The sequence below is a fragment of the Asterias amurensis genome, chromosome 19 (genome assembly GCF_032118995.1).
Source record: "Asterias amurensis chromosome 19, ASM3211899v1".
Taxonomy (NCBI): domain Eukaryota; kingdom Metazoa; phylum Echinodermata; class Asteroidea; order Forcipulatida; family Asteriidae; genus Asterias; species Asterias amurensis.
Genome location: NC_092666.1, coordinates 2,200,244 through 2,213,474, shown reverse-complemented (window position 1 = coordinate 2,213,474; position 13,231 = coordinate 2,200,244). Strand labels below are relative to the sequence as shown.

At 38.3% G+C, this 13,231-nt stretch overlaps 1 protein-coding gene across 6 annotated transcripts in view; it reads right to left on the bottom strand.

The window, feature by feature from the left end:
• The window catches only part of LOC139951729 (cell adhesion molecule-related/down-regulated by oncogenes-like), a 148,121-nt gene that overhangs the window by 22,244 nt on the left and 112,646 nt on the right, over positions 1–13,231 (bottom strand). The window contains exon 1 of one of the 6 annotated variants that reach the window (XM_071950783.1): positions 7,155–7,278. The exons of the other annotated variants lie outside the window; for them this stretch is intronic. The gene's annotated coding sequence lies outside the window, so the exon portion shown is untranslated. Of the gene's footprint in view, positions 1–7,154; positions 7,279–13,231 lie in introns of those variants that run through there. 6 annotated transcript variants of the gene reach the window in all.

Here is a 13,231-nt window from a genome sequence, read left to right as displayed (position 1 = left end):
TAAACTGACATTCACACGAATTAAAGATAATGATGGAATGAAGCTTCCCTTAAAATATTACGTGCTGAGGTGCTGTAGTTTTGGAGAAGTGAGTAAAGCAATGTCACACAAAAAGTAAGTACATGTACAACTGATTCACACGACTCTCCTGAAAAAATTGCTCTGTGATTTTCACTTTTTCTTCATGAAGACTAATGAAGCTGAAACTTCTTTACTCACAGTAAGTACATTGTCGGGATTCATGTCGCGGCCAAAAATTTGATCTACGAAAGGTATCAAAACCCTTGAAGTTTCCATCGAAAAACCATGTTTTTTAATAACCTTGTTGTGGTCCAATTAATGGTTTTAAAATGGTAATGTATCCTAGCTTCCATGAACTCCACTTCCCACAAAACCATGGAGCCCAAAACCAACTCCTCAGTCACTCACATCAGTCTTAAAATAAAAAGTTTCCTTGAGGAAAGAGGAACTCTGTGAGCTCAACTTGATCTTGAGCTTTCCCAAAATTAAAACCAATTCCCCAAGAGAGAACAAGAAACAGGTGCTGGCAATAATGAGTGACTTTATGGTTGAATCTCGATGATTTATAAGCATTATTAAGTTGAGCTGCCTCGATACTTTTTTTCTTGCTGGTGACATACCGCTTTGTCGGCCTCAGGCATTGAAGACGAAAAAGAAGGGAAAAAAATGCATAGAATAAATTTTTCATCAAGGAATAAAAGTTTAGGACCCAGGTTGATTTGATCTGAAAGTTTTATTACTGGTCTTGACGATGATAAATGCTAAGAAATGCAATTCAGCAAGAATTAAACTGGCTGCGATTTAAAGGAATTAGTTACAGAAAAAAGACCAAGGGGAGAAGAAAGAACAACTGTAATTATAGCGACATGCAACTCCAGTCAAACCAGAAGTTAAACAAAATCAACATTTATCCTATCTTCTGAAGACAATCAGAGCAAACTGATCGAAACGTTGAGTCCTCAACATTTCAGATTCTTCTTAAAACCACCACAACTCATAAAGACAGATGAATTTAAGTAAAACTAGAAATTAACAAGTTCAACACTAATCCTTTTTCCTGAAGACGATCAGAGCATACTGATCGAAACTTTGATTCACCAAAGCACCAGTTCTTCTCCAAACCAACACAACCCGTAAAGACTCATAGAATCTTCAAAGACGTAAATCTTAATACATTCAGAAGAGAAAAAAAGTCTTTAAAAAGCTGTTTACTACATGGACTCACTATGGCATATTAGGTAAACCATAGAGCAAGGAAGAGACCTATGGGTAAACAAATCCTTAAAATTGCTTCACAATTTGTGTGTAACAATAACCATGCAAACTGAAAAGTTAACACGGTTTTAAAGTCAACACAAACACTTTATATGATAGCTGACAATCCTTGCAAAACAACATCTAAACTGTTAATACCTTCAGGCCAATCAGACATGATAGGCAAAACAAGATGTTAGTCAAACAAGCTTTTTGTAACAAAATGTAATTTTACTCGTTCAGTAACTCAAAATTTCAACCATACTAGAAATAAAGCAAATTCTTTCAAACAAACATGAATATACCACCCACATTAAGACACTAACTTTAAGTGAAATAAAATTCACTTAAATAACTTAATGTGATAATCATATTTCTAATACCAACGCTAAGGAGCAACCAAATTTGCCAACAGCAATTTTCCTCCGACAAAAATTCCCACAATCTTCGATTAAAATCAAGTTTGTTTTGCAGTACTTTCCATTATGGATTCTTGCGGGGTGTTTTATGGCAGAAGTTTCAAAATCAATTGCCTTCAATAGTTTTGCGTGGGTCACTGTGATTTCTTGCTTGCCCTTAGGGGTCAGTCATTCCTTGAACTACGAGAGACAGAGAGTGCCGCGTTTTCGCCCAGCAGCCCGGCCCGGGGGACTGGTGGGAGGTCAAAAATTCAGGGCTCCCTGCGAGTTTTGTGTAATCTGTGGTAAAAACCAGCTGCAGTGAATGAGGTCTGTTTTAATAACTGTTGCAAATTTGGGGATTTTCGGCTGATAGCTTGAAGGATATGGGGTCAGCGATTCAACTACTATAAGTACAGGGGTGAAAGTCATTGCCAACCAGTTTTGTAGCTACTAGACCAATTTTAGTAGTGGGCCGGCTCAATCCAATTTAGTCCACCAAGGGCGAGAGGCTGGAGCACAGTGTATTTTGCTCAGAGTGCTGGGCCAAATTTGTTAGTTCTGGACAGGCGGCCCGACACCGCCCCTGCCCCTAACACTGGGAAACTGAGACCAAGATCTTAATAGTAGTGTTGCTGAAATTATGTAACATTTCCACCTGGTAACCCCTGGAAAAATACTCTCTTAATGTAAAAGAGTGAAAAACCACTCGTTTTGTCCGCCATACCACTCTTGCTAAGAGCCACATTGCGGACAACTCTTTTTAGAGTGCAAGACGGTATTTTTAACTCGCTTTAGAGTGAAGTTCATTCCAATTTCACTCAAAAAGAGTGACACAGATTGACTTTCACTCTCAAAAGAGCGAAACTGACACCACTCGGACAAGAGAGTGAAATTTTCACTCTTTTACATTAATAGAGTAGATTCCATGGAGCTTTTGGGAACAGTATTATCAATTCTAGAGAAGTAGATCAAAGAGCATGACTTATTTAATTTGGACAAACATACAGCATTGTTTTGTTTACCAGGCAGACTTAAAAAAGTCTGAATTCAGACAAAAGTCTCAAACTGAACACTTTTTTAAATGAAATTTTCACGTGTTAGTTTTATTGAATAAGTTTACATTTTGAAACAATCAAATGGTGCAAAAACCAAAGGTATACTTTGCCTTTAACTAAGTGTTGGACAGAGGACCACTGATACATGTAAGTGAGAATGAATTGCTAGCTTTCTAAAAGAAAGCAAGACAGTTCTTTTCAGAACTGAGAAGTCTCCCGATTCCGAAAAACTACTTGGCAGTAGTAGAGTATAAAGCAAGACAGTTCTCTAAAGAACAAAATCTACATAGCAAGTAGACACACACATGGTGTTACCGCAAACCAAATATTTGTTTCTGAAAGAAGCTTAGCAAAGAAAACACAAGATAATTTATGAATCCACAAAGGGTAGATTACCTCAACCTGGATTTAAAAAACAAGAAAAACTGAACTGAAACCGGGCCAAAGGTAACAACCTAAATACAAACACATGGCCAACATCCCAAACAGTTGTTAAAAACGTCAAGTTTACGTTTCTACAAATCCCACTTATCAACAGAAAATTCCATCAACGATTATATCTGGGGACATGTGTTTAATGGAATTTTTTCATTTTTGTTCCCCTTCAGAACAAATCACCCAATCAAGCGGTGAACCGGTGAAGACAAGACCATCTGAATCCCACCTGTGTAACCCGTCAGAGTGTATCGGTTACCAGTGTTGAACTCAGACCCGATTAAGAAGACCCTTAACACATACTGACATCATAGCTTGTCCCTCTGGCCCAAACAACCATGGCCAACCGAAAGCGCATCAGAAGCGGAATTATAAATCCCCAATCTAAAAATTGAAAAGCCAAGACTGTTAGGCCCCAACATAGTGCCCTGGGGGAGCAAAATTAAAAAGCACACCATAAAAACCAAATCTGTACACAAAAAGTGACTTCTACAATGTAGCTTTGTGTTGGTTGGTAGAAGACAAAATGAAAACCCCCAATCTTAAAATTCAAAAGCCAAGACTGTTAGGCCCCAACATAGTGCCTTGGGGAAGCAATATTAAAAAGCACACCATAAAAACCAACTCTGTACAAAAAGGTGACTTTTGGCTTGCTGTTGGTTGGTAGATTGCAACGAAGGCTGGTGTCCCTAAGGGAAATACACCCTTGGAATATTACGACCACTGAGGGCAATGACCCATAAGGACATCATGATTGGAATGGCATGCTGAATTATGGTCCTAAACTGGACCGGGTTATTTTTCTCAGAGCAACATTTTCAAATATTGGATTTGAGGCACTGCATGGTGAGGTGTATCATTATATATTTGGTTTGTGGCAACACCATGTGTATATCTAGGAAGATTTTGTCTTGCTACATATTCTACTAACGCGGAGTAGATTTTCGGATTTTCAAGAGAATTATCAGTTCTGAAAAGAACTATCCTCCTTGTTTGGTCTCTACATCATCTGTTTTGTCTCCCTCTTTTTCTAGGTAGGTTTCTTGGAGTCCAAGTGGTACTTTGCGTGTCCACCTGTTGTTATATGAACCCAGTAAAAAAAAATTGTTGTCCTTTTATAAGAGGACCAGTCAAAGTTAAAACTTATGGTCATTCAGTCCTCCAGCCAAGAAAGAGCAACACACAGTGGGGGCTTCTTGTACAGGGACTTAAAGCCCTTGAGGTACAAAAACTCATAAAAAGTAAACTTTCTTGGACCACCGTTACTCTCATTCTCACACAACCTACTGGTGTTGTATACAATCTCGAGCATGTAATAGAAATGCCATCGGCCATATCTGGTTTTGATGTACTGTTTCTTTTCACATTGTTGGCAGGTACTTGGAGATGGCCCCTATGCTATAGTACAATGACCACTAGGAGGGGCACCGGTTGATTAGCTGGGGCACCAGTTGATGGATTGCCATAATGGCTTAATGTGGTGCTCAGTTTTCTTTTGGGCTCCGAATAAATGTAATTTCCTGCCTCTATTTGCCACAAAGGAAAGACACATGTCTCACTGTCGCTGGGCATTGCCTTGGTGCCCCAAGAAAATACCTGCAGTAGAACTTGTCCGCATACAACAAGATATACAACCTAAAAGCGACTTTATTCCACAAACTGCATTACTTTGGAACTCCTTGCCTGGTGCATGTTTCCCTCCATCCTACAAGCTAGACTGTTTCTTAAGATTAATTTCAATTCCCACCTTCAGCTTCCCCGAGTAATTTTCAAACTAAATTCATTCTCCTGAAGACGAGCAGAGTGTACTGGTCGAAACATCGAGACCACATCGGTTTTTTTCAGAGCCAACACTCCCATGGAAGAGATTTACACATATTGTACCCGCAAGATTACTATTATTTATATATTCTTCAAAACTAGATTTTTGTCTTTGTGTCGCCCCATACCCTGAGTGGCTTTTTGCCTTGTTTGGGGCAGACTTGCCTATAACATAAAATCATAGATCCGTTTCTTATAAACAAAAGCAGGTTGCACCTCAGTGGTGAAGAAAAGCGCACCAGATGGTCTAAAACAACAATCAACCATCAGTAACACTCATCAAGTACTTAGTATAAGCACTTGACAACACATTCATCCATGCAATAGACCATATCAACACATGTACACTATGCATGGTGCAGCTACTGTGCCAGCTCGCACTTTTTTAGTACACCGCGGCGAGGGGTTTTGTACTGTAACACTGCCAATTCCTATCGTGAAATAACACTGTTATTAATAACGCAGATATATGCATAAAATGTACATTGGCGGATATTTCAAAAAGGGAAAGCAAGCATTTTTTTAACACTGTTATGCACACCTTCCCATTGGAGGATTATTTCAAAAAGCGTTGCAACGTAGTCTCCTACTCAAAACACGAATTCTTGCTGCGGTGTAAAAAAAAAAAAAAAATACGCTGCCAGCTCCAACAGTCAGAGACTCCACAACTGGGGAAAAGGAACTGGTTTTCCACAAGAAATGCTAAGAGATTATGTATCATTGTGTTTTTCACTCTTTTTTTCAATAGGCACACTATTCAAGAAAGCTGTGAAAACTTCAGCAGTTTACCCATGAATAAGAGTGAAAACAATGTACAAGGGTTTATCTGTGAAATTTTTTCAACATTTTCACAAAGTTTGGAACTGAAACTAAACAATTTGTTTTTGACTATTCCAAAATCAGTAATTGTTTCATTATTTCAGACCGACAACTTCATAGTCTCCGTAATAATGCCTCATAAACAAATATCATTATGCTTCACAAAGATAATAATACACAACATCAAAAACAGACAATGCAAAGCAAACATTCCAAAAGAATTCCATTTAAGAAGGAAGAAAATTGAACAAAATCTAACAAACATAACCAAAAAGATATCAAAGATCTACATTCACAAGAATAATCCATTTGTTTTCAAGACTAAATTCCATCTTCACACTTCCAATTATCAAGTACATGTGTATGGCAGATTCAAATCCTGCTCTAGTCAGTTTTTCTTTGTTCAACCCAAATAATATTTTCTTTGTTCAACATTCCTCGACTTCATTCACAACAAAGACCGGAGAGAACTGTTCACAAATCACTGGTGCTGTTTTGTTTTACTTCAAGATCAATCAAGTTCATTTTCCACAAATGGAAGATAATAAAAACAAAAACAAAAATGTCCAGGATATTTGGCCTTGGGAAAAAGTAGGAAAATGTTATTGAATACAGGGGCTGACCCACTAGTACACATGTTAGAGGTTTTAATGCACTTTTTTACACAATTAATCACAATTTTTCTGAGGGCGAAATAATAAGATCAAACTTAAGTAGGAAGAACATTATGCCTGTTAGTCACATAAGAAAAACTTTGCAATTATTTGTACTTCAACAAATGTTGTGTTTGTTTGAATTGTCCCACAAGTTGAAAGCCAAAATACTCAAACAATTTACACAACACCAAAGAAGAAAGACAAAGTCCGGTATACGACTTCAAAAATTGGCAAGAACATTTTTCACAAATGGTAGATAAAAACAATAATTTGAAATCAAAGTCCTATTTTTTTTTTATAAGACTTCAAAATCTGTCAAGATCATTTTCCACAAGTGGAAGATAAAAAAAAATTGAAATCGTGGGTTGGGATGAACATGTCATATAGAAAAATGATTTTGTTACTTCAAAAATGTTTTGTTTGTTTGATTTATCCCACGGGTTGAAATTCAGAATCACGAAAAAATTGTACACAACACCAAAGAAGAAAGACAAAGTCCGCTATCTTCCGCCTCCACCAAAGTACAGCACACACCACTGAACCTTCCCCCTTAAGCCATCAACAACAACCACCTTCAACACTCACCAAAGTACCTCAGACAAACTTCTTCTTTCTTCGACTTCCACTTCATAAACATGACCTCCGACCTTGGCATCCGAACCCTCTACAATAACCCATACACAACAACTTACCGATGTTGTCTACTACTAGTATTCCCAACCATCCAGTTGTTGTAACTCCGGAGTTCTTTTACGCTCTCCCTCGGCATGCGACCGATCTCTCCGCCGACTTTCCTTACAAGTAAAACAAACCCAGCCAGTAGCTCACAGCAGGCCTAACTGGAACCCTTGCCCTCTGCTTTATTGAATGACTGTTGCCAATATCTCAGAGTCACAGCCAGCTCTCTCTCTCGGCCAGGGTCGGGGCTAGCTAGCACTGCTCCACCGAAGCTCAGCCACTGATGACGTGAGCAGCTTTCTCCTGACCCCAAGCGACCCCCTCAGTCTGCTCAAACCATCATCCTCTCCTGCCTATTCAAAACGCTTGTGTATTTTTCAAACAAGGTAGCACGACATGCCGACACAGGCGACTGGCTACCAGTGATTTACAATTTAATCTTCACTTGGGACTCCCACACAAACCAAGAAGAGAAAAAACTCCCTCTCCCTACCCACCCCCCCCCCCAACCACAAGACTGATTACTTCTCTGTTATAGCAATGTTTAGAGGAACAGTTAGTTCTCCCATCTAATTCAAATCCATACCTATTAATCTTTCTCCCTCCAACCGCCGCCTCCCTCCCTCTTCATGCTCCCACACCATACCAAGAAGGAAACCCCCCCCCCCACCCACCCACAACCCAAAGACTAATTACTTCTCTGTTATAGCATTGTTAAGAGGAACAGTTATGCCGAGTACCAAGAATACCAGTTGATCGTCCAAGTTTTCCAAAAGAGGAGGATAAGGGCCTTTATATTTTCAATATTTGAATTTTTTTCAAAAGTGGTCGTCAAAGTTACCACCAATTCTTCAGTTTAAAGTCACCACTTACTTAATGAAGTTACAAGATCTCAAAAGATTAGTAAGATTAACGAGAAATACAAAGACAATTTGTCTTTTAGAAGAAGTATGCAGCCTCAAAAAAAAGAATGGGGGAAGGGGACAATCAACTGGTATTTCTTTTTATTTAGCCTTAGTTCGTCCATCTAATTCTAATCCATACCTATTAATCTCTCTCCCTCCAACCCCCCCCCCCCCACCTTTCATCCATGACATCTCAAGCCAATCACGATGATTTGTTAAAGTTTACTCTCCGAACAAAAACAAATTTTCCAATCTTTAATCCGCCTGTATTTATATGTCGCGATGCTTGTGATTATTTTTGCTGGTTTTTTAAACGTTAGTCCATCGCTCTCCTCCGTAGGAAAAACAAGGGAAAAAGAAGACGTTTCCTATCCATGTCATCACGCCTACTCAAAAGGTGATCGTCACGGGTAATGTACTATCACAACCAATAACCTAAACATGGGTATTACGCACACGCTTGCACTTTCATAACTCACTAATTTATTAAGCGGTTTATGTTTTTGACAGGGACAATCAATTCGCAGAGTGTCAATGTGTCAGTCTCAAGACTGTTCGCTACTTGCAAATAATCAAGTGGGGAAATGAACAAATTGATGTTAGTTTTGCATCGGGGGTAAAGAATCAAATTTGTTTTTACCCTTAAAGGCAGTGGACACTATTGGTAATTGTCAAAGACTAGCCTTCATAGTTGGTGTATCTCAACATATACATTAAATAACAAACCTGTGAAAATTTGAGCTCAATCGGTCATCGAACTTGCGAGATATGAATGAAAAAAAAAAACACCCTTGGCACACGAAGGTGTGTGCGTTTAGATGGTTGATTTCGAGACCTCAAGTTCTAAATCTGAGGTCTCGAAATCAAATTCGTGGAAAATTACTTCTTACCCAGAAACTATGGCACTTCAGAGGGTGCCGTTTCTCACAATGTTTTATACCATCAACCTCTCCATATTACTTGTCACCAAGAAAGGTTTCATGCTAATAATTATTTTGAGTAATTACCAATAGTGTCCACTGCCTTTAAGTGTATTAGCGAATGTTGGAGCCAGGGATGTAGCTGGTACCCACTATCACATCACCGCTGAGCATGGATGGATGAAAATCACAATGAGAGCTTCAGATTCAAATGTTTGTGTGTACACAAAATTGACATGTAGTTTTTTAGTATTCAATAAATCAGATTTCTTTGTCTTCTCTCCATTGGGTTATTGGTTAATATAGTGATTTAAAGTTCAATTTTCTTAGAATCTTTTCCTGAAACTACTAATAAAAATTAGTTCATTTTGCGCGATCACTTCTTGCAGCATCCCACCCAAGTGTTCTGAATGTGCTGTTTAAACATGTGCAAGTCCTTCACATATTTTCTTTTAACTGGAAGGAAAGTTTATCCATAATTGGTGTGAAAATAGGCTTTCCAGCTCAAATAAGTCTTCTAAGTTGATGTAAGTCAGCCATGTCCTACGCAACCTCTCAACAAATTATCTGACAAGAGAAAAATCTGTACAGAAATTGTTAGCTGCTTTACTGGACCGAGTATAGCCAAAGGTTTATGTGTCATCTAAATACTCATAGATTTATACAAATGCACAATGCGACTTCGAGTTTAAAATTCAGTGACACCCCAATTTTAATTAATCAGTTTGACTTCGGGCTTGTAGTAAAACCCATGAGTGAGATCACGGCTGCCGTACATCAGACGCAGCCTAGGATAATGATAAATCACGCGGATCTCCGCAAGTAAACATAGTCCGGGTATTGAAAAAGTGCGGTGTACAATTGCACAAGAAGGTGTAGCAAAGAGAGAAAAAAATTGGGGAACCTGCAATTTTGAACAAAAAGGGGAAAAAAGGCACTCGGTTTATACGGGTAGGGTCTTGGCTGTCAAACGTTAGTCGCAATCTACGGCGGTTGACAATGATAAATCATGCTGATCTACGCATGTAAACATACATGTAGTCTGGGTATTAAAAAAGTGTGGTGTATTACCGCAAAATAACGTGTAGCAAAGAGAGAAAAAAATGGGGGGATGGGGGGGGGGACCTGCAAGTTCGTGTAGGGAAGAGGGGAGAAAAAACCTGCGCTGAGTTTATTATCAACTCATGTCACTTGTCAGTGCTGTGAGATAAAAAAACTCCATCTGATCTTGTAGATTGCCGATTTATTTCCGGGAGTGACGCAATAAAACCTTTTGCTGTTATGACATTTGAATCCCAATCCTAAGCTTGTCATAAACAATCCGGAATTGCCTGTGATTCATTCTCCCTCTGGAAAGTGAACAGCCAATAATGTTGACTTAATCAACCAAAAGTAATTAAGGAGTGGTCAATTTATTCATATTGTGTAGATTCACGAGTCGGCGCCACTTTTGGGAAATAAATACTCTGTGACTGTGAGGTTCAATACATGGCCAAAAATATATTTAAATTTTGTATTTTTCCCCCTTTGAAAGAGTTTTGACTGATGATACTTATAATTGGGATGAGATTTGTGAATGTGAGAATTCTTGAAAAATATCTTGCAGAGTCAATTGTTGCATCTTATTGAGTTTAGGTCCAAAGATTTACACTAAACATACACGGTTTAAAGCTTCCCTACTTGCTGAGATGCTGTAGTTTTTGAAAAATGAGTACATCAATGTCACGTTTCTGGGGTGGTGTCCATTCGCGAATACTGCAGCCAGAGATGTGGTTGATACACGCTGTCACCTCGCTAAAATTGATTTGACAATCTGGACAGTTAATGTAGTCTTCTCAGCAAAGATCACTGTTTTCAGCTGAATCTGTCACATGTGACTTGAATCCTTTTTAAAAATGTTTCCTAAAAATTTACAACAACCAATCTTTGACCCTATCTTTAAGACAGAGGAAGTGCAGGGAATCGTGAGATAATGTACAATCCCATCGATCAGAGTTTTAGAAAACAACAGGCAGGAACTTGGAGTGAACATGAGAAACAGCTAAGCACGGAACTACGGAAATAAAAGATCCCCATCTCGTTCCTGCACTCCCGACAAACGATCTTTCGGTAAAAAAAAAAAAATGCGATCAAATGACAATGCCACAACGAGGGTTACGAAAGACGGATCATTTGTGGATCTGTCATTTCTACCGCAATTTTTTGACAGACTCAAAATGTCTGTGAAACTACCGAGTACCAACAATTGTACAGCTAGAGTGAACTGCTATTCACCACACCATAGACCAAGCTCTACAGCTACACTGACTGTATGACAGTGAAAGAAAAATGCGATAAAATGACAATGCCACATTGAGGGTCAAGAAAGACGAATCATATCTGGACCTGTCCAGGCATAGTGATTAACTGAAAGAAAAGGAAAAGAGAAAACCGGGCACAAAAAAAAGGGGAATAGATATCATTCCTATACTTTCAAAAACAGAGAGTGAAGAAAACAGAGGAAAATCAAAACCCCAATAGAGGAAATCAGCTTAAAAGAGGAAATCTCATATGCCTGATCTGTCTGTCAGTTTCACAGAATCGCATGTCTGTGAAACCATAGAGAAAGGAACTCAGCAAAATTACCAACCACCAAAAATACTTACAGAGAGTAAATTGCAATTAATTGCCACACTGACTGACAGTGTCAATGGCAATGGTTTGACAGGCAGGAAGCTGTTTATTTTCCAGTGGGATTGAATTGCATCCTGACCTGTTAGAATTAAATACACAGGAAACTGTAGAAGTTGGATTGGGAGTGAAGCTGACAGGAAACGGGCGCTACAATTACATCTTGCCAGTGAAAGGGGATAAAAGAAATTGTTTGTCAATCTGTTTAGATTGAGATGAAATGATCCATTGAGCGAAGAAAACAAATCTTCTCGTGTAAGAAAGTTGTAAGGAAGTTATTTTTATATTTAAGAGGTAGGGCAAGGGAATACCAAGGAAAATAGATCCGGTTTTAAACTTTAAGGGGTTTGGGTACTTTTTTTTAATGACACAAAACACAAACGTCCATGGATGTACATTAAACTAACAAGGTTTAAAGATAATAATGGTTAAAAGCGTCCTAAGTATTATTTGCTGAGGTGCTGTTATTTTTGAGAAATGAGTTTTAAAAAATCACACACAAAAAGTTTTTGACTCAGTGAGACAAAAATTGTTTTAGCATACTACAGAATAATGCGACTCTCCTGAAATCATTTCTCTGTGAATCTGTGATTTTCACTTTTTTTTATATCAAAAACATGATGACTAATGAAGCAGAAACTTCTGCAGGTAAATTTTAATACAGGTACACACATCTTCATTCACAGTGAGTGCGGACTCATGTCATTATGGCCGAAAACTTTGCCTTTAAAACTATGTACAGTGTATGTATTACTTATTTTATTTATTAAAATAATGAGTAGGGTAGATGGCCTTAGCTTTCGATCCAAACTGGACCTTCTTCAGAGGCATAAACAAGTACAAATAAATACATATCCATTAATAGAAAAAAAGAGGGGAAAGGGATTAAGGAAAGGATCCAGAAAGAAGCGGGAAAATAACAGCCAATCAAAGTTTCTATTTCAGAAACAATTGGTGGCTATGAACCAATAGGAGTAAAGTGGCGAGGACAAAGGATGTTTAGTATGAAAGGAAGGATTACTGGACCATAAAAGTGGTAAATGCATTGTTCGATAACATTTCCTGGGAATTCAAGGTTCAAAACATAAAAAATAAGCGGCACTAAAAACGTTGAGCTCTGCTGTAAAACAACATTGCGGCACATTACACAAGCATTGCTTCTATGCATTAATGATCAACTAAGACCAGCTTAGCCTGGTATTAATTTAACAACATCACAGTAGTGGCGTCCTTTCCGCTCTTTAAAACGTCCCGACCACATTTATCCAATAAAAATATCAAACTTGTTTGGTGAAATAATGAGACACAACTCCCGACCTCGATGACTTTTTCCATTTTGTCTGACGCTACCAACATACTGCAATCATTACCAAAAAAACAAATCATACTTAAAGGCAACTGGTTACTTTAGTAACTGCCAAAGGCTAGTATTCTCACTTGGTCTATCCCAACATATGCATCAAACCTGTAAAAATTTGGGCTCAATCGGTCATGTAAGTTGCAAAAGAATAATGAAAGACAGACATCATTGTTGCATTACTTTGTGTAAAGCTTTTTATTAATCGAGTGAGAAATTAATTCTTAAAAAAAAAAATG